The sequence below is a fragment of the Triturus cristatus genome, chromosome 3_1 (assembly GCF_964204655.1).
Source record: "Triturus cristatus chromosome 3_1, aTriCri1.1, whole genome shotgun sequence".
Lineage (NCBI taxonomy): Eukaryota > Metazoa > Chordata > Amphibia > Caudata > Salamandridae > Triturus > Triturus cristatus.
The window spans coordinates 759,798,487-759,821,388 of record NC_140583.1 but is presented as its reverse complement, the minus strand read 5'-3'; the positions used below and the strand labels follow the sequence as shown (position 1 = coordinate 759,821,388).

Sequence of the window (22,902 nt, the reverse complement as noted above, 5' to 3'; positions counted from 1 at the left end):
TGTTTTTTCAATGTTGTATACCAGTGTCGTAGACTGGATTTGTTGGAGTAGAGGTCAGTGTCAGAATGTTGCAGAGCTAGATGGAATAGGGTGAAGTGGATTGAAGTAGTGGGTTGGATTGAGTGGAGTAGGGTGGGTTGGATTGAGTGGAGTAGGGTGAATTGGAGTGGGTGGACTAGATGGGGTGAATTGGATTAGGGTGAGGTGGATGGAAATGAGGTGAGGGGGATTCGAATGGATTGGAGTGGGGTGGAGTGATAGGACTGGGGTGGGGCGGATTGGAGTATGGTGGGATGGGGTGGATTGCATTAGAATAGAGTGGATTGAAGTGGGGTGGATTAGATTTGGGTGGGGTGGATTGGATTCGGGTGGGGTGGATTAAGTTGGAGTGGTGTGGGTTAGACTGGATTGGGGTGGATTGGGTTGGAGATGGGGTGGATTGGAGATGGGGTGGATTGGAGATGGGGTGGTGGGTTGGCGTGGATGAGGAGTGGAGGGTTGGCGTGGATGAGGCGTGGAGGAGTGGGGTGTATGTGGAAGTGGGGTGTATTGGAGTTATGGGGTGGACATGGTATGGATGTGGAGTAGTGGATTGGAGCAGTGGGGTGGATTGGAGATGGAGTGGAGGATTGGCGTGGATGATGTGGAGGGTTGGCGTGGATGAGGCATGGGAGAGTGGGGTGTATGTGGAAGTGGGTTGTATTGGAGTTATGAGGTGGACATGGTATGGATGTGGAGTAGTGGATTGGAGCAGTGGGGTGGATTTGGATTGGAGCAGTGGGGTGGATTTGGATTGGAGCAGTGGGGTGGATTTGGATTGGAGCAGTGGGGTGGATTTGGATTGGAGCAGTGGGGTGGATTTGGATTGGAGCAGTGGGGCGGATTGGATTGGGGCAGTGGGGCGGATTGGAGCAGTGGGGCGGATTGGATTGGAGCAGTGGGGCGGATTGGATTGGAGCAGTGGGGCGGAGTTGATTGGATTGGCGCAATGGGGCGGAGTTGATTGGATTGGCGCAGTGGGGCGGATTGGATTGGATTGGCGCAGTGGGGCGGATTGGATTGGAGTAGATTAGAACGGGCCAGAGGGCTTTGGAGTGGAGCGGGCCAGAGGGCTTTGGAGTGGAGCGGGCCAGAGGGCTTTGGAGTGGAGCGGGCCAGAGGGCTTTGGAGTGGAGCGGACCAGAGGGCTTTGGAGTGGAGCGGGCCAGAGGGCTTTGGAGCGGGGTGAACTGGGGTGGGGCAGATTGGAGTGGGTTGGGAGGATTGGAAATATGTAGAACAAGGTAATCCTCATCGTTTGAGAAAAGCACCCACTAGCAAAAACAAAAGAAAACATGAGTGCAAAGTTAGGGAAGACTTGGCAAAATGAAAGAAATTTAACTATAGAAAAGAAATCTTTGCAAATAGCTTCGACCTGCTGGGCACATTTGTGCCAGTCTACCCCCCCCCCCAACCCGTTTGTATGGCAATAAATATTTAAAAAATCTAAAAAGTACCTCAATCACGTAGGAAGCAGCGTACAGGCACTGATTTTGTTGAATCCGTGCTTGGCCCCTGCTCCACAGAGAGGAATGTAAATTGGCTAGGCCTGCAGTGACGAAATACGAGGCTGTAAAGAAGAGTGCCAGGCAAGGCAGCAAATGGTCTACAATGGGCGGACTCCAATCCCTTTTTGTTAACAACAGTTTCTCACAAGTGAGACGCATGCGCGACCCTAAACAAAAGGGTGCACCTAAAGGCAAATCGCTAAACTGGTTTAAATGCATCAAAGTCCACATTGCTGAATTGAATTCAGAGGCAACGCAGATTAAAACAAGGTGCATTGTGTCTTGTAAAAAATAATAGAAAAGTAAAACAGTTTCATTTACCTGGTTGGGAGCTTGGGAACCCTAAAGTGACAGCGTCAGCATATCTGTATTCATCACAAATGCACAAACTAACGTAAACCAGGTCGCATTGGATTACAAATGTTCCGGTCACAGCCCCATCACCAACACACTTATCATATGACCGGGTATCATGCACGATCTACCAGTCTTGGCTTTTTAACCAATATCCTGTTGCTGCGTGACACTTGTAGCTTCGCTTTTAACATTGGTGACTATGGGCTCAAGAATCCCAACATTTATAGGTCTTAGCAACAAAAAACAAGCATTTACAATGCAATGGTCTCGGCATTGTTAAAGTTAGAGCTGTTGGCATTGCTCGACATTATTTTTGTTTGTTTTTGTTTTTAAAACATTTAAAGAAACGGCATTGTTATTTACAATGTCAATAGCTTAATCACTCTCCAATGCGAGACCTATTGCATTTGCACCCACACAGAGAGCCACCCACACAAAGCCACCCACACACAGAGCCACCCACACATAAAGTGCCACTCACATAGAGCAACCCACACACAAATAGAGCCACCCACAGAGCCACCTACACACACACACACACACACACACAGTTACCCACACACAGACCGAGCCACCACGCATAGAGCCACACACACAGAGCCTCCCACACACACACAGAGCCTCCCCCACAAACACAGAGCCTCCCCCACACACACACAGCCACACACACACAGCCACACACACACAGCCACACACACACACAGCCACACACACACACAGCCACACACACACACAGCCACACACACACACAGCCACACACACACACAGCCACACACACACACAGCCACACACACACACACACACACAGCCACACACACACACAGCCACACACACACACAGCCACACACACACACAGCCACACACACACACAGCCACACACACACACAGCCACACACACACACAGCCACACACACACACACACAGAGCCACATACACACACAGTAAATAAAAGACTATGCCTTGGTTGAACCACGCTATCGCTGTTGTCTCTCTTTGGGAGGGGTTTCGGGGGAGGGTGGGGGAAGCCACTTGCACGTTGCGAGAGCACTATAAATTGGAAGCAATTAGCACTCTACGAAATTATTTAAAACCGGATACATGCAAACTACTCGTGTAATCAAATTCACAAAGGACTTGAAAAAGACTTGTTTCTGGTGTGAATCACACCCGGCATTAAACCAGTTTGCACATTGCATGCGCGGCGCAGATAAATGCTGCGAGTCCGTAGCCCCTCTTTGCTCAAAGAGCACGTTAGATTCGCCAGCGACAGCTGTCCACAGCACCTGAGACTGAAGGAGACGAGTCATGAGACCAGTCCTGCCTGGGTGGGTGGTGCCAGTGGAGGCTGTTGTGACGTCTGCGGGATCAGCCCCCTGCCAGGCCCAGCCACTGAAATGCAACACAAAGGACATCAGGAAGTAAAAGTGATACACAAAGCGATTGTGCTCAAGCAATACTGTTTGATTGTCACCCGCACAAAACCCAGTATTCCTGAGGGTAGCAGACCCGACGCAATCACGAGTAACTACTAGCGTAAGTGTATAGTGTCATAAGTATTAGGGTCTATGCTTCAGGAAGTCACCGGAAAGCAGTTAAGTGTATAACCTAAACCTTACAACAAACACAAGTTCGTTGATAGGTCAGCAGCGAGAACAGCGAATACTGCGATTGGTTGAATAATGTGCGATACAGATGTGGTGAGGCTAGGCGCTGTCTAATGCCATGTGTCCCACCTGGGGAGGGTGACAGGGGAGTTTGATGTGACCATTAGCGTACAATACGTCGTTTTGAGAGACCAGGAGGGGAGTGACATTAGATAATAATAAACGCTCTCAAGAGGCGCTAGGAGTTCACGCGTGTTATATCAGACTCTTAGAGGAGGTTCACCGGTGTTCTGGGCAACGATAGCGCCACATTTATATAAAATGAAGTGTTTTTTAGGGGGCAATACAAATGCCAATGCAGGTGTTCAGAAATAATGGCTGACGCCCGAAGGACGAATACTATAACAAGCAAAGGCAGATAGGGAGAAACTAGAGGGCAAGTTAAACCCCCAAGGCACACATCTTGGTTTCAGGCCTCTATACTACCCACATCTCACCTCTATAAATCGTACAATACCACTGTGTTCGGTACATGTAACACCCCCTCTCTCCCCCACACAAAGTTGGAGGCAGACGCTCATAAGAACTCACATTGCCGATGCAGTCAGTCAGGTTGGGCGGCGGTGCCTTGGGCTTGGACTTGCCGAAAATGTGGTTCATAGCTCCTCTGCTCTTGCAATACTGGGGCTACAGGGACAATGGACGCAGTGCCGCCGCTAATGCTACTCCAGAACCGCACTCACGATGACAACGCCTCCCAGGGACGATCAGCTGCACTTACAGCCCATCGTGACGTCCAATCGGGGTTCGGAATCTTCTAGGAAGTGGGGCGAAGAAAACAGCGGCCTGCAGGACTGTGGGAAACGGAGTGGCCATCTTGAAACATTAGCCGGCTGAAGGACATTATTCAATTATCTTTGAACAGTTGTTTTTAATAAACTGTAATTTATAGTAATAACGTTAGCGAATATACAAAAGCAACACCAGAATTTTAAATTGTATCAAGTAAGTAATAACACTGACACGATTTAAATCAACATTAATAAACATGAAAAATCCCTCCGGTGTCTTGTCAATATCACACAACTGTTTTACGGTGGAATCGAGGAGTCCCTACTCTGAGAATCTATCTTCATATTTCCATTGGGTACGTGTAGGTAAAACCAGGAATACCGTAACGTAATCATGGGAGAGCCTGGCAGGCAGGCAGGATTTACGATTTTATGACGTCTAGATTTTCACTAGAGCTACAATAGAAGTCGATGTCGTCCACAAATAGAAATCTAAGAAAAAAAACACATGGTCCTTTTTACCGGCCACAAGGTGCAGTAGCGGTTTCTCGATATTGGATGCGTTTGTTACCATCGAAAGTATTCAATGCTGTGACTTGCTTTTTTGTTACCATTTTAGAAACGGCTCAAAGTAAAGATGGCCACCACGCTTGTCCTCGCTCTGAACACTTTTCTTTTAAAGGGTTCCCCGGCTAAATTGAGAGCAGGCATTATCGTGTGCAAAAGCACTTTTGAAAGAAAGAAAAAAAAACCTTGTATGTGAGGTCGATCGAAACTCAGGGAGTGGAAGGAAGCAGCTACCTCGAAGTTGTGACTAATGTCTGTAACTGTGTGCAACTGACTGACGCAAACACACGCCGTTCCTTTCATGTTATTTGTTAACGCCCGTGAGTATGTTTTGTCAAATGCTGGGGCACGCTTACCAGGCAGGACTGACACCTTTTCCCAGAAATAAGTACCGATCATTTGTACATGGTTTAAGAAAGGCCGGGATATGTAGTTAAAAAAAAATACCTTTTTACAAATCGCAGGAGCACGCCGACTTGGTAACCATGTTTCTCCGAGGTCAGCCAGAAATGCCTCGGAGAAACGCAACGTCGTTTTCGGATTCGGGGGCGTGTTTTGCTGTTGTCTCCTCCCTGAGACTTCTCGCAAAAAACACGCCCCCCGATCCGAAAAGGACGGGGCATAATCGGAGTGACGGGACCTCTTCTCCAGTGGCTGGCCAGCATTTAAGAGGCCAGCCAATGGAGAACAGGAGAGAAGAGGGGAGGGTGCAAGCCCCTCTTCTCAAAGTCATTAAATCTCGCGAGCGAGACTGCGCAAGCGCAGCCTTCGCTAGCCGAGACCTAAAAAGGGGGGGATGAGCGTTTGGTTTTTGCTTTCACATACGAAACGTCTTCATGCTCTTATCTTACTAAAAAGGTAATGCAAACAGAACCATCACTGTGTGTATAATCAAATGTCACCTCAAAATGCCAACAAGCAGGGAAATACATTAATATGGCCATATTCAACTCACTTGAGGCTAGGCTGCTCTCCACAAGACAAAAAAAATAACTGCTTAGAGGAAATGCAACTTCAAGGTATCCGTGTCACTACAAGTTCCACAGTCTTCAGTTCATATTTCGGCATTATTTAAGTTGACTTTCAGCTGAGAGAGCAGCTCTTTGTAATGGTGGTGCACGGATAAGGGTGCTATAAACGGTAGCCGGGGTTTCAGACCGTGACTGAAAGGACGCCAACTGTGCTGCTGAGATATCTGTTTAAATACTTTTTTCCCTTAAAAGCGCCACAATATTTTTTCTAAAAATGTGAACTGAAGTAACTGACTCTAACATTTGATGGGTTTTGCTTGAAGTTCCAACCTTTTACTATATGCTGTAAAATTGCGTGTTTCTTGTTCCCTCCTCCTCCTTGCATCTATATTTTATGCTCTATCTTCTAGAAAATAACCTCTGCCCCACGACCAACAAGCAGCTGAGCGCCACCATGGCTACTTCTCGTGCACCGGTTACAAACAGATTGACTTTTGCTCGCTCTCATAAAAGAAACGAGCAACGGCCCTTGCCAGTGGGAAAGGTACAGGGAGGCATAGGAGGGAGCACGTGACGGCAGCAGGAGGGTGATTGGGTGGAAGTTAAGCAAGAATATGGTGTGGAGGAAAGTGATTTAAGCGTTATGGATGGAGCAGTTGGGTGGGACAGTGGGGTGAAGAAATAGTACCTTAGTCACGTCGAGTGCAGCAGATGAGCACAGATTAACTTGAATTAATCTGTGCTTGGTCCCTGCTCCACAGCAAGCATCGGAAGTGATGTTTCAGCTGCGCTGGTCAATTACAGAGCTAGTAAAGATGAGTGACATGAAGAAAACAAATGGTAAGCAGTGGGTGGGCTTCAAGCCCTTTTCTGTATACAGCAGTGTCTCACAAGTGAGAATCTGATGCCCGACCCTAAAAAGGCAGGGGACATTTTACCCGTGCACACACCCTGGTTAGTATATAGTGGATGCTGACTAAGGAACTATGCATTCCGAGTAATGATTGTGCCATAAAACATATTCAATTTACTAAGATTATGATCTTGATATAGATAAAGTCCTATCCTTTTTAGGTCTCGCCTTGCTATCACGTAAGCGATCGCAAAGCGAGACTATTGTAAAAGGGCTTTTCAGAGTGCTCCCAAAAGCGGATTGCATGGCTAGCACGCGCACAATCACACGCATCGTGCCGCCATGCACTCCGCTTTTGGGAGCACTTCAAAGGGTCCGCTCCCCCGCCCCCGCCAAGCGCGCGCGCCACGCTCCGCCGGGCTTGTTTATTCTTGTGTCAGCGCGTTCGGTTTCACTTTCACTGCTGCATCCGCTCCTCTGCCCCTTGCATTCCCCTCTACTAAAAGCATATCCCCCGGTGTCTGTCCTTCCCTGATTCCTCTGCCGACTGTGCGTGCTGCTGAAGTTTGACTTTCAACCCAACCAGAAACTTACGCTCGCATTCCAGTTTAAAAAGAAAACTGTGATCCTCGGCACATTCCCTTGTCTACATCTGCCTTGGTTCCATTATCTGCTGAAGTCGGAAGTTCTAAAACTGCAGCAGAACGTGAATAAAAATGTTACTTGTGTGTGAAGGAAATGTGGTAAAATGCGTTCTTAAAAACTATATTTGCAGTGGGCGCACACCCGTGGTCGTTAGTTATTGCTAGCAGATGCAGCGAGGGAGGGTTCGCAGGGTCAGAGGAGTCCGGTCACACCACGCCTTATTGCCCCCGCTCTGAAAGACTGTGCGCTGTTATTCAGCTTACTTAATAAATAACAAGCATTACTTTCAGTCTGTCTCCTTTTTGGTTACTTTCATTCATCAATCGCTCCTTTTCGTCAGTTTCATTAATCATCCGCTCCTTTGGCCCTTGCATTCCCCTCTGTCCCAAGCATTCCAACCCTCCCTTGTACCCTATCCTTTTGAGGGTCAGGTCGCATCTCTCTCCATTTCCTAAGAATCCAAATGTGCATGCAAACTCCGTCCAAATATTACATTACACCTCATATGCAATGAGACGCTCTGTCGCAGTCACTCGTTGTAAATTAGATCAGTTGTTAACCACAAATTAATCCAAATATTACATTAGACCACAGACGCAATGAGACGCTCTGCTGCAGTCACTTTTTGTGCATTACTAAAGGGTTTACCCACAGATTACTCAAAATTAGGTTTAGATTGCATTTTTGGTAGTGTACAAGTATAACGACACTCGGTTGTGCCCTTCCTGCATTAGCTTACAGATTGTACTTGATGTAAGAGTCGATGTAAGAGTAAGTGTATTAGAATACAATTTACAAAAAGAGTTGGATATACAAACACAACACTGTCATGTTTTTTTAAGGATGTTTTACAAATTGGACATTGGTCAAATTTTATTCAACACACAAGATAACCGCAGAATGTCTCGCGCATTATCGGGCGCTTGAATCTTTAACTCGCTCCGGAAACAGACTACAGGCGCCACAGGGCTTGAAGGCACACAGAGCCATCCGGGTGAATTAATGCCTTTGCATTCCCATGTGTTTGCAGTAAACATGGCCGAGGCGCCAGCTGAGCGCAAGGCACATGGTGACATCCTTCTGCATTGTTTATTGCTCTGCTCTCCTCGCACCTCCCTCCTCCCTATCTTTCATTCGGTCTCATTTTTGTCAGTTTCATTTAGCTCCGCTCCAAGCATTTCAATCCTCCCTTTCTTCGCCCAGCATCGCACAATAACTCACATCCACCACTTTTTTATTAGCAAAAAAGGCCACTTTATTAAGACAGGTGCCAAATTATAATTTTTCTCTAAACACTATTTTTCCATTATCTGATAATCAAATCCCCAAATTATCTCTGACATCTATAAAAACCTAACCCCAAGCAAAAACAACTCAATGACTCCTGTTGATAGATCCCCCTCATTCTCATTTCCCGTCACCATGACTGCGTCCCCCACTTCCCCCGTTGGAGGATGGGCAATCCCGCTCCAGTCTGCCCACCCCCCCAGCAAAAACCCGCCTACCAGAAAAACTAGCTAACCGAAAAAAAAACTGTCTTATCGTGGCAAAAAGAAAAAACGCCTGGCCGTAGCCAAACCTGGAAGAAAAAACCCCCGTAGAGGGAAAGGGAAAAACACAAAAAAGGGGGAAGGGTGGGTGGGGCAAATTCAAAAGCCCTTCCTCCCCACTCCCTTGATTACAATGAATTTCCCGCCCCACAGCGCCTCTACTTATCACCTCTCCTCTTGCCTCGCGCCTCCCGCCTCCCTAATTAACTCTACCCCGCACCTGGGTGGCCGCTCCCTTGTGCGAAACCACCCAGGGGGAGACTGGCTCGCGCTCCGCTCCCCCTGGGTCCCCTCTCGCACAATAACTCACGATCCACCACTTTTTTATTAGCAAAAAAGGCCATTTTATTAAGACAGGTGCCACATTATAATTTTTCTCTAAACACTATTTTTCCATTATCTGATAATCAAATCCCCATATTATCTCTGACATCTATAAAAACCTAACCCCAAGGTAGACCCCCAAGCAAAAACAACTCAATGACTCCTGTTGATAGATCCCCCTCATTCTCATTTCCCGTCACCATGACTGCGTCCCCCACTTCCCCCGTTGGAGGATGGGTAATCCCGCTCCAGTCTGCCCAGCCCCCCAGCAAAAACCCGCCAACCAGGAAAACCCAGAGTTTTCCTGCCCCACCCAAGAGAAAATTGGTACCATCTTGCAGATGCGCACCAAAAGCTCTCTTGCCAAATTCGAGCAATCATGACCCTCCACTCCAGCGAATAAAAAAACTTGCCCCATGGTAGACAAAAGTACCCCATCATCCCCGCAAAGATACCCTTCAGAGCCCCGTATATGGGAATAAGAAAGAAACTGGATTCCCACCTACACAAAATATTCTCATGGCTCTAATAAGCTTCCGTCGCGCTTTCTCTATAACTACATGGCTCCATGCGCCTTTCCAGTGCATCCTCAGTATGAACTCAGTCCCAAACTACCTTGGTGCCTGACCAATTAGACTCGATGTTTGCTAGAACTTGCTCCATTAGCTTTATGAGTGTCGGCCCAAGACAGGGCCGCGAGATCATTCTCACCCAAATGAATACTCAGCCAGTCTGGCGGGCCCTTGTTGGAACAACTCGGGACCAAATAATGAAAAATTAACCCCAACGCATACCCCCGTTACCCTAACAACCACGTCATGCTTAACACCTTGTAGTCCAAGCGATCTCCCACAAATCTGTTGCTCAGCATAAACGTCGGCCCACTTTACGAAGGAGTGTCCTATTATCCATGATGACTGTTTCGCATTTACCAGCCCCGAAGTCGTACCTAGGTAGAAAAACAAATGTTAACCAAAAGGAAACACAGTAGAAATAAAAAATTATTTTCTAACATAGTTCGCGCACCACTTGAATTTCCAGCTCCCAAACCGACGTATGTTAGTCTATGACCATCCCAATCTCGCCGCCTCTGTTGCAGCCCTATACAAAAACGAATGTGTTCCAAACATTAAAGGGGTTCTCTCCCACAAGAACCACCACTGTCCTCATTACTGCCAACAATTGTGCAACTGAAATCTGACTCCCTGCTGCATGGCAAAAATTGTCCTCAAGAGAAAAGGAACTAGACGCCCTAAAAAACCCTCCCATACCCTCACTGGACCGCAGAGGCCCACTCCACATCTGTTTAGGAAAACCCAATTACCCCTAACCAACAGAACCGTTTTTTTAGACCCTCAACCAAATCCCCGCCGGTGTTCATCCCGAGAAAACCTCCTCGCTGGTAATCCCCACCCTATGACACAAACCGAGCAGCGCGGATGCCCTAAATGCTCCAAAATTAACCATACAAAACATAGCCTAAACCGGCCGCATTTGTCCTCATTAGAACAGCAAAGTGGCAGCCGCCCAAGCATCTTTTGCAACAAATCAAATGACACCGGTCGGCGTAACTGCTTGTTCCCAGCCCAAAGTCTACGTAAACCTTTGAGAACTCTCTGCACACTCAGCACCCCCCCCCCCCTTTCCGGGTCCTTCCCCCACCTCATTGTCCGTAAAAACGAAATCCCAGCCAATTTACCGAAAAAATGGTATTGTGGGAAAAACCTTGAACCAACAGGTGTAAAGCCAAACCCAAAAAACTACCTGATCATCAGCCATCCTACCCCTCCTGAGAGCACCCGCGTACCCATAATAGAAGAACGCGCTCCAAGCTTGCGGATAGCTCTGTCTCGTAGTGTCCGCTACAAAGTGCTCTACCAAGTCTACAATTCTTAGGCCCCCCACACCCAGACACACAGTGGGACCGGAGTCTATGGGAAGTGCGGCCCCAGGAGCCAGCCGGCGAAATTTCTCCCACAGCCACCGAGACAGAGTCCGCCATAAAATTGTTGACACCTGAAATATGACGTGCCTTAAAACAATGATAAGCTGTAAACATATTGACCTGCCATCACTCAGCAAACGTAACAACTCTGAAACCCTTGGCCTTCTGACGATTGATCAACTCTACCACCGCTAGATTGTCGACATTAAACATCACTGAACGATCCCGAAACACCTCACCCCAGACATACAATGCCACTAGTAAAAGAAAGAAGTCTAAATTGTGAAACTGCGCCCTTGCCTTAATCAAAGCTCTGGCCAACTCGCGGTGCACCAACGCCCTGCCCAAAATACGCCAAAACCTTTTGCTCCCACCGCAGCTGAGTAAAACCTGAACCTGCCAGACCATATGTTTGACCGCAAAACAAAGACACCCCTTTGAAGCCCTTCAAGAGAATCAGCCACAATCCCAAATCCGCCCTATAGGCTGCAGACATCCCTACGCTCTGGTGCGGAAGAAAAAACCCCAGACATAACCAACCCCAACCTCCTGCATAAAGATCTCCCAGCCCGCACCACCCTACACGCAAACATGAGTTATCCCAATCACTTCTGCACTCTCCTGACCTCCGATTCAGGCTCCCCGAGCGCTGATGACAAAATAAAGAAATCTCCTGCAACCGTGCCTCCGGCAGCCGGGCTACCATGTTCACTGTGTCTATTGCAATACCCAAGAAAACCATGTAGAGCTGAGGCCCTCCGGTGCGTCCCGAGCCAACGGCACCGATCTCCTGTGCCATACTCTGAAAAGCAGACAAAGCCGCATGACATTGCCCCGAGTTCTGAGCACCAAGGAACGAAAAATTAACCAAATAATGGCATACGAGGGGGTGACCAGAGATGTGAATAAAAAACGCCACTGTAAAAAAAGGGGGCTAAATGTTTCAAATATTGCACACGAGAGAGAATAAACCCCTTTGGCAGCATCGTATCCAAGTAAACGCCCCCGAAATGCATGTCTAACAGTTTAAAATCGCATGGATGGATGGGGAGGAAAACGAAAGCAGACAGTATATCACTTTTAGCCAATTGCACGTTACGCCCTGCAGAGCGTACCAAACCCAGTGCATTATCCACTGAAGCGTAAGACACGCAAGAATCCGCTGGCGAATATGAAATCGGTCATAGAGGCACCCTCAGGCCACGACAGATGGAGCATCAGGCGAAAAATCCCCATCTTTCTGTTTTGGGCCCACCCCCAATGGAGAGACCATCAAAATGCGTATGTGACATTGACCGAAAGGGCCAGCCACCCTACCCGCTGCAACCTTGTACTGCAACGTATGTTGGACCACCTGCGGGAACCCCTTAGCAGATGTCAGGTCATCCAAACACGTACCCTGACTTGGGCCCTGGTTCCTAACCGGAAAACTCCCTCTGAGAAACCCTCTTTGACCAGAATAACCTGATGCAGCACTTTAAAACAGCCACAAATTCATATGTCAAAATGCTGCTTGTGACCTGAACCAATCAATGTGATCCTAAAATCATACCAAACCCCATATACGGAAATTGTTGTGTATATTCTCGTCTCCCTCCACGGAATCCTACACTTCCTTACCCGTCTCAGCGACTGTGCCTTGCCAACAATATCGAGGGCCCCCCCCCCAACTTTACAGCATCTAGCAAATTCCCAGGGCGCACAACCCCAGCATGAGCAGTAACCCCCACCAACTCTTCCCCCACAAAAAGGGGACCTTAGTGCAGTGTGCATTTCACCCCCCTGTTGCCAAACCGACCACCAACCTGCCATACCTGTTGGCAACTGGGCCGCTCTGTTTTGTACGTTCCGCTGTACCTCCTACAGTTGAGTGACAGTGACCTGGTCCCGCTGCTTGCTTGGTCCGCTCAAGACGCCTGCAAAAAACTAAGCATACTTTGTTGCCCCAGCACTCCCCTCTTACCCTTCATTGACGTCACATACTGTGCCTCAAAAATTCCCCCACCACCCCCTCACGCAATACCCCTTCAATCCAAATCATCACTGTCAGTGACCAAATAACCACGCCATCACGGCAACCCCACACAAATGCCCCACGCCGCATTGTATAAATGGACGTTCCTCCCGTAGGTGGGTGTCAGTATCATGCTCCCGCTGTTTGCGTGGTCCGCTCGAGGCGTCTGCAAAAGAAGCATACTGGGTAGCCCAGACAAACCCCCTCCATGATGTCACATATCGTTTCCGTTCATCCCCAAAACTAAACACACTGTGTTGCCCCGGCACACCCCTCATACCCTTATTTGATGTTCCATACTGTTTCCGATCATCCCCAACATTCCCCTCACGCAGGTCCCCTTCTTCCAATTCATCGCTGTCCGTTTCCAAAAATACCCCTTCAGTGCCAATGTCACCACACCATAACCCACTGTCCCTTTTCATATCCATAATTCCCCTGCCGCCAGAAAACCAAATTACCCGCAACCTCCGTCCCCACAGCTGGGGTGCTTGTGCTAGAAGGGAAATCCGCTCTAGATCTCCCTCCCTCCACATGTCCCCCCGTGCTTGTGCTAGAAGGGAAATCCGCTCTAGATCTCCCTCCCTCCACATGTCCCCCAGAAAGAGCCGCAGAGTGCTCTTTCCGCAGTGTTGGCCTGCCTGCCGCTGACCGTGTGGCCGAAACAGGCAGCGTGGAACTCAAGCCGCTCTGACTATTCTCCTCCAGAACGTCTGATGGGCCCCCTTGTACCCGCCACTCACTAACCCAGCGCCTTGCCCGGGGTGCCATCCCCGCTCACCCAGACCCATTGTCCCTCAGCGCGCCCGCACTCCACTGCCCTGGACGTATACCGCAAGCAACCTCGCTGCTGCCCCACACCTGACGGTTGGCTGCCAAGCCTCCTGCTTGCTCCCAACCTCAGTGACGCCTGACTGCTCTGCAACCTGTGACTGAGAAAACCGGGCTGCCACCTGCGCCTCCTCTGTAACGCCCAAGGACCCGGCCTGACTAGAAAAACTCTGCCTCCTGGGATGTTGGGCCTAATAACAAGGCTCCCTGTGACCAGCTAGTGCCCACGTTTGGCGGCAAACCCGACGGTCCAGCCTGATCACACTCTAAAAACAATGGCGGGGGGGGACACACGACACCTGTGGGGCAGGGCTGATAACATAAATGCCGCCCATTTAGTTCCCAATACTGAGGCTCACCATGCCCTCCCATGCCGGTCTGCAACGAAGCAAGCGACTGAAAATGCCCACTGCAGTCGTCCTGAAAAGTGCTCACCTCAGTGCTTCCCACGCGCTTTGCCGGCCTGACACACGGAGCGCTAGAAACTGCCCGGCTCCCCATGCCCTCCCGCGACTCCCGGCCACACTCAACGACCGCCCCCTCCTGCCTCCCCATGCAGCGCGCCGCCCGCCTACAGTGCCACGGGCGGCCGCACGTACCTGGGACTCTTGGGCCAGCTCACCGGGGGACACAGCCGACGCGTGCGAAAGCACAGTCCCGGACTCCAGGGCCTCCTCCTGACCCGCCGCAGTGCCCGCGCTGTCTTCTGCACACTGGGGCGACAAGCCGCCACCTCCCGTGCAACGCCACCTGCAGCTTTCCTGGGCCGACGCCCCAGCCACGCCTGCTCCGGGACCCCCGGGTTCAGCAATTCGTCCCTGCCTGCCTCACAGAGCACCCGGACGGCAGCGCGCGCTTCCTACCGTGATGCCATAGGCCCGCCCCCAGAGCTACGGAGTCAGACGTAGTACACTAAGGGCAAAGCAAATTCAAAAACCCTTCCTCCCCACTCCCTTGATCACAATGAATTTCCCGCCCCACAGCGCCTCTACTTATCACCTCTCCTCTTGCCTCGCGCCTCCCGCCTCCCTAATTAACTCTACCCCGCCCCTGGGTGGCCACTCCCTTGTGCGAAACCACCCAGGGGGAGACTGGCTCGCGCTCCGCTCCCCCTGGGTCCCCTCTTGCGCAGTTCTGCTTGCATCTCTCTCCTCCCTTTCCTTCACTTTCATTCGGTCTTCTTTTCGTCAGTTTCATTCAGCATACGTTCCTCTGGCCTTTGCATTACACTCTGATCCAAGCATTCCACACTTCCCTTCTCGCACAGCCTTGCTCTGCTCGCATCTCCTTCCTCCCTTTTCCTCACTTTCATTCGGTCTCCTTTTCGTCTATCATTTATCATCCGCTCCTTTGACCCAAGAATTCCCCTCTGCTACAAGGATTCCATCCCTTCCTTGTAGCCCATCCTTTTGATGCTCTGGTCGCATCTCTCTCCATTTTCTAAGAATCCAAATGTGCATGCAAACTGCCTCCAAATATTACATTACACCACACACGCAATGAGACACTCTGCTGCAGTAACTTTTTGTGCATTACGAAAGGTGTTACCCACAGATTACTCAAAATTAGGTTTCGATTGCAACCTGGGTAAACTGCTATCAATACTGTAATTTTCAATGCCCAGTACAGGCAAATATATCTGGGGTCAAATATTAAACACGTAAACAGTTTTTTTTTTTTTTTTTTTTTTTTTAAACATTACGTTGCTTTAAGTTACTGTGCCACCTGGGTAAACAGCTATCAGTACTATAATTTACAATACCCAGTACCATCAGATATATCTGGGGGCAAGTATTATGCACGCAACCGGTGTTTTTTATTACTGAAAACAGTACGTTTTTTTAAGTTTCAAAATAAATACAATTATTTAAGCAACTAAAAGATACACTGCTGTTTTAAAACCAGAGCATACACTGCTGTTTTAAAACCAGAGCAGCCAGTGGGAGGTACACCTCTGGCATCATTTCAAGTTGTCATTCCTCAAGTGAATTGTTTACCCTGCAACCCTAAAGGCAGCTTTAACACCAGAGTTCTAAGTTTTGCTGCGGTGCAATGTCTCAGCATGGTGTAAACAACATAACACTTTGCTTTTAGCTGCTAACTGATCACTAACAAAATATAGATAACGTTCAAAGACATGCACACCAGACAGTAAACAAATGCTGGAGGGCATGTATCTGTCCCGTAAGAAGTATCTCCAGGGAGAGGCAGCAGGGTAGTGTTAGGAAGTGTAAATGTTTGCTTGACACAGGGGAAACAACATCACATTATTTAAAGTTACACAATATATAAAATTATTTAAGCACCACACACTGCTATCGCTACTGTAATGTATAATATTATAAAAACAAACGAAGCCCAAAAGCAAACCAACAGGCGACGAGCCTGGCAACATCGCTGTGTACAGGAATAGGAGTGACCGGGTTTTTTAGGTCTCGCCTGACCCAGTGCATGCGCTGGTCTGGCGAGACTTATTGAGAGGGCTCCAAAAAGTGCTACCAGGCCAGCCTAGAGCTACAGTGCATGTGCACGCGCTCCGTTTTACCGCAATTACTTTCACTTTCGCGGCCGCAAGGCCGCTTTGATGTTGATCGCGCTCGCAATCGCGATCACTTTCACTTTCGCGGCTGCAAGGCCGCTTGGCAAAGCCAATAGGTCTCGATTTTGGGACCTTATAAGTATTTAGTTACGCAACTGTTGCATGGCTAAACACTTATAAGGTCCCAAAGGCGAGACCTATTGGCTATGCCAATGCTTGTTTTTATTTTCACTGGGAGACTCTCTTGACACGAGACAGCACAATCCGGGCCTCCTCCCATGGTGCTTTAATTAAACAGCATATATTTGGTTGTTGCATACATCAAAGCAGCATCCGTTGACATCTTTGAATAAGAACAAAGGAAGCTGTGCTGCAAAGAAATAGGCGACGAGCCTGGGAACATCTCTGTGTACGGTGATAGGAGTGACAGGGTGTTTCTATTTAACATCTTAGACTCTGCTACTGCTGTAGAGCACAATTTAGACCTCCTCCCGCCCTGCTTTAATTAAACAACATATATTTTGGTGTGTATTATGCACGTAAAAAAACGTGGGGGGTGAAAACATTATGTTGTATTAAGTTACAAAATCTATAAAATTATTTAAGCAGCTAACAAATACACTGCCCTTTAAAAACCAGAGCAGTCCGCGGGAGCTCCTCCTTTAGCAGCGTTTTGCATTAACCTTTCACCTATGGTCATTATAAATAACAAACCTTTTATCTATTTGTTGGTTTTAAAAACAAATACATAAAAGACCTTGCCATTTACAATACCAATAACTTTAAACTTTGAAAATGCGAGACCTATTGCATTGCAAATGCTTGTTCTTGAAGGCATACCACTGATTGGACATAATATTTAATGTGAGAAGCTCGTGCTACCTGATGTAGAAATTGTATCTCAAATCAGTATTGACTGCTAGTTTTCACTTACCCCTGAAACTCTTGCAGTAATAACTGGTTTGTGTTTCAAAGAACCTCTGCCGTACTTCTCATAAGGATTGTCCAATTAACCTTGAGCTTCACAGGCCCTTGTGTACTATATGCTCTGTGAAGACCTTTGGCTGGACAGACACTTTAAGAGCCTTTCTACTACTGCTTTTTGTTCACTTTGTATAGTAAGCATTTGCAAAGCCTATAGTTATGGCTTTAAGAGGTGTATCCTTTTTTTTTTTCTTTATCGTTTTCGCAATGTTTTGCAAGCATATGAAATAGAAGTTGAAAGTTTAAAAGTAAAAATGTCTCTGGCTGACGCATTGCCCATACTGTATGCTGTCTAATGGGCAGAAGCAAAATGTGAAGGACACCTGAACAGACCAAAGAGTGCAGAGGACTTACAGAAAGTCCAGCTATGTACACATTATATGATTTTTTTATTTTATTTTATATAATATATTTCTTTTTTTACTTGAGATTGGCAAGGCAGCTCACCCGTTTCTTAGCCAGATTTAACAAGCAATGGCAAAGTCAATAGGTCTCGACTACGCAAGAGCTATTGGCTTTGCCGATGTGTTTTAGCCATGTTGTACACCAGCGTGGCTGCTGTTCGGCGTGGCTAAAGGTTAGTGGCATAGAGTGGAGAGGCGTGGAGGAAAATGTGTTGTGGTAGAGCGGAATGGCGTGACATAGAGGGAAGGGGAGCGGTGTGGAGTAGAGTGTGGTAGCACACTGCTATAACAGACAATATATTTTCAATTGAAATGACTATGAAATTTTTTTTTTAGAGACTTACCGTTTTACTGATACAATTATACAGCGCACAAATGATGTGTGGGAAACGCATCAATCACCTTGTGTATTGATTTGTTTTGATCTTATTAAAATGTGTTTTCACTACACTTCAGGATTACAAAAAAATTTGCTTCATTAGTGCCATCCTAATTCTGATATATTCTGAACAATTTGCACAGTTCCTTTACAGACATTTACATTTTATTGTATTCTAGAAAAAAATCCAGCCTTCCTCCAGCACAACCCCGGTATCCAGCATCATTGTCACATAAATCCTCTCACTTTGAAGTCATAGAAAGAAAAGTAAACTTTAAGCTTCCTCTGAAGACCGAGCTCGACATTTGACTTCTGTCTTTGAATGCACAGCAAATGTGAGATGGAAGCAACATTTAAAGGCCTGTTTCCAGAAAGCGAGCACTCGTTGAAGGATACAGTAAACAGTCTATGCTCTACAGGAGGGAAATGACATCCCAGACAGCCTAAAACAAACAAAGCCAGCAAATAGAAAGCAAGCAACTGTGAGTTACAAAGCAAAAAGCCAATGGTAAGCAATGGGCAGAATGCATTCCAAGGGAAGCTTTCGGAATGTCCAGAAGAAATCTTTGCACACCAGACAGCTGTGCTGTCTGGTAGGATTTGACTGAAAAGCAGCCTAGCGGAGTAAACTTTATCAATAAAGAGGAACTATGTTTCCATTTCTTTTATCATAACTTAGGTAAGCTTGGATATCTTGGTTGTGGTCTGGTCAACGTCAGTAGAACTTGGTTGAAATGCATCAGTGCTGAAAACTACACTGTCCTGCATTTCCTAAGGGGATGCTTAGGACACTAGGGCTGTGGATAAAACAGTTATTTTTTGTGGGAAAACCATTTCAATTAAAAACTCCAGCATGTTAGTGTGCGAGGCTTTCTGGAACCTCTGTTTCTGGCTCTGGAATGCTAGCACTATCAGGAATCAACACTGTCTCGAAACACATGCCACTAAAAATGTTCAAAAATACCCCTAGGCAAGAGGTGAAGTCTAGCTTTTCTTTTTATTCACAGTTGCATTATTTTGTGTGCTCCTTCGCCACAGACCCCCATGCTAATGCGAACTCTTCAGACAAAACACTTTATTCTAATGAGAGGTGTTCTGCTTCAAAAGAAGAAGCACCCAGAAATCTAATATGTTATGAGGATTTGTACAGCGCACTTATCGTGCGAGGGGTATTCAGGTGCTGGAGTAGGTGAGGAGGCCGATCGGACTCCCAGTCGAATAGCCAGGTCTTTAGTTCCTTGTGGAATTCGAGAAGGGATGGGGAGGCCCTGATGTGCTGTGGCAGGTTGTTTCACGATTTGGCGGCAATGCAGGAAAAGGACCGTTCTCCTGACTTGTGTGGGGTATTTGCTCGAGGAGGTGTGAGTCTGAGCGCAGTGGGTTGTGGAAGTTGAGGCAGTGGTTGAGCTAGGCAGGTCCGACATTGTGGAGAGCTTTGTTTGCGTCGTGAGTAGTTTCAATTAGCATTGCTTCTGGATTGGTAGCCAGTTTAGCTCTCGGAGGTGGGGTGTGGTGTGTACATTGCGGGAGATGTTGAGGAGGAGTGTGGCGTGGCGTTCTGGTTGGTCTGGAGTTTTTGTAAATGCTAATTTGTGATGCCGGTGTAGAGTGCGTTACCATAGTCCAGTCTGCTGGTGATCAGGGCCTGGTTGACCATGTGTGTGGTACCTGTAGGGAGCCGGTGGAATATTTTGTGAAGCATGCGTAGTAGGAGGTGACTGATATTACTTGTTTCGCCATTATGAATCTGTTTTCACGATGATACAGAGGATTTGGCGTGTTCGGTAGAGGTGGATGTGGGTCTCAGGTCTGTTGGCCACCGAGACGAGTCCCATGGAGAGTACCTGTTGCTGAAGATCAGGACATCAGTTTTATCTGTGTTGAGATTTAGATAGTTCTGTTTCATCCAGTTTGCTATGTTGGATATGCATGGTTTTGAAGTTGGTCCTGGTGATGTGGTTGTTGTCAGTGAGGGAGAGAATGAGCTGAGTGTCATCTGTGTAGAATACAATGTTGATTCTGTGGGATCTTATGACGTGGGCGAGTTGTGCCACATAGACGTTGATGAGAGTAGGGCTCCGTGATGATCCTTGAGGTACTATGCAGATGAGGTTCTTTGGTTTTGAGGTTTAGGGAGTGCATGCAAGCTGGAGGCTTTGTAGCAGCGCTGTTCTATTGGATCAGTTTCCTTGGCACTGGACCTGATTCAGACGCAGATGGGCTTTCACTTGGCATGTCTTCGCCACCTCAAAATGAAATTGAGGGTAAGGGGAACGTTTAATTTGAATTTTATGTCTTTCTGCATTAGTGTTTAGAAGTAATTGACATGGATTACAGTGTGGCATGGTAGGAGGACAGTGTTTTGTCCCAATTTTGTAAGCAAGAGGTTGAGATTTGGTGTAGTGTTGGCTTGCCCCAGTTCAAGAGTTCCGGTGAGCACACTTTTTGTGGCAAATGGTGCAGTAGTTAAATAGGTACTTTGAATATATTGCAGTCTGTTTTATGCATGAGAGGAAAGTTGAAATAATGAAACATTAAGATTGGAATTTCTTGATTAAACTAACTTTGGCAAAGCCTGTAGATCAAACCTTTAGGACTTATTGGCTTTCAGTGTGTGGTGTGTGTTATTTTTTTATATAGCTATACTGAACAGCAGCTTCTTTAGCTTGACTAAATGAAAAATGGTCTATTGCTTCATTTTGTAGACGTGTGCCCCACACATGCGGGTACCTACAAGATGAAGCTGCCACTTTATTTTCTTTTTAGTTGCTGAGCCAGCTCCAATCATCAAAAGTAAAAATACACCAAAGCGTGGATGGTGTTTTTTTTGTTTGTTGCTGTTGGGAACAACAAGGGTGGTGGGTGGCGTGGAAGAAACACTGGGCTGGTGGGGGCTTTACCAACATGCAGAACTTGAAGCAACATGGAGGGTGCAGTGAGGAGCTAATGGGTTGTAGGGAGAGCATTGTGGCACACTGGAAAACAAAAGCAAACTGGTAAGAGTGTGTGAACATTCAATCAATCGGGAATTTGGAAAGCGCTCAACTCACTGGTGAGGGTCTCAAGGTGCCTGGGGGGGGGGGGGGGGGGGGTTCGTGCATGTCCGTCTCAGCTGAAGAGCCAGGTCTTGAGGCTCTTCCTGAAAGCTTGCAGTGTGGGGGTTCGTCTGATGCTGAGGGTGAGTTTGTTCCAGGTCTTGGCCGGTGATGTAGGAGAATACTCTTCCTCCCGCTCTGGCTCGGTGGATGTTTGGGATTTCAGCCAAGGCAAGGTCGGCGGAGGGGAGGTATCTCTTGGGTGCGTAGAAGGAGATTCTTTCGTTGAGGTATTGGGGGTCCGGTGTTGTGGAGGGATTTGTAGGCATGAGTGAACAGCTTGACGGGCACTCTCTTTTCGACGGGAAGCTAGTGGAGGTCTCGTAGGAGCTGGGTGATGTGGTCTTGTCGTGGGATGTCGAGGACGAGTCTGGCTGCAGCGTTCTGGATGGTCTGGAGTTTGAGGAGTAGAGTTTTGTTGATTCTGGCGTAGAGGGTGCTCCCATAGTCCGGCTTGCTGGCTATGAGTGCGTAGGTGACATCCTTTCTGGATTCAGGGGGGAATCCATTTGATGGTCTTGCGGAGGATGCGGATGGTGTTTGAAGCATGTGGCAGATATAGCGTTGACCTGTCGGTTCATGGTGAGGGAGGAATAGAGTATGATACCGAGGTTGCGGGCGTGGTCCGTGGAAGTATTGCAGAGGGCAGTGAGCCTCCAGGTGTTGTCCCATGCAGAGGAGGTGGGTCCGAGGACTTCCGTTTTTTCCGAGTAGAGCTTCAGGCAGTTGGTGCTCATCCAGGATGTGACGTCTTTCACTCCTTCCTTGAAGCTGTCTGGTGATGTCGGGGTCCTTGGTGAGGGAGAGGATGAATTGGGTGTCGCCGGCATAGGATACTATGCTAAGTCCGTGTTTTCTGATGATGCTAGCAAGGGGGGCCATGTAGATGTTGAAGAGTGTGCGGCTGAGTTAGGATCCTTGGGGTACTTCGTAGCTGATCTCAGTCTGTTCGGAGAGGAAGGGTGGGAGTCGCATTCTTTGGGTTCGGCCAGTGAGGAAGGAGCAGATCCAGTCTAGGGCAGTTCCCTGGATGCCGGCGTCATGGAGTCTGGCGGCTAGTGTGCAGTGGAGACTGTTTCCAAACATTTGGAGCTGGGAGAGGGTAAGAGCCCAAACTTTTGGAGCTGGGAGAGGGCAGGAGCCCACGGGTGAGAAAACAACACAGATGGGTGGGGGGGGGGAGAGAAGCACACAGGCGAGCAAGCTAAGAAGAAAGGGACACTAGAGATAGAGCTGAAAAGCAAATGCACTCATGAAGAGTGCTTAAACAAAAAGAAACCAGCATTTGCAATGCAATAGATCTTGCATTTGTGAGATTTTTAGCTATTGGCATTGTAAATGACAATGCCTTTTATTTACGCGTTTTAAAAACCTGCAATAGGCATTATCATTTACAATACCACTAGCTCAATGTTTCGAAAATGTGAGACCTATTGCATTGCAAATGCTTGTTCTGTTATGTTTTCAGTGAAGCCTGACAAGTCATAATTGTAATTGTGGTT

General features: G+C 47.7%; 1 protein-coding gene across 1 annotated transcript in view; it reads left to right on the top strand.

The window, feature by feature from the left end:
* CTSD (cathepsin D) overlaps positions 1-22,902 on the top strand; it is an 81,590-nt gene that overhangs the window by 8,683 nt on the left and 50,005 nt on the right. The gene's annotated exons all lie outside the window — the stretch shown is intronic.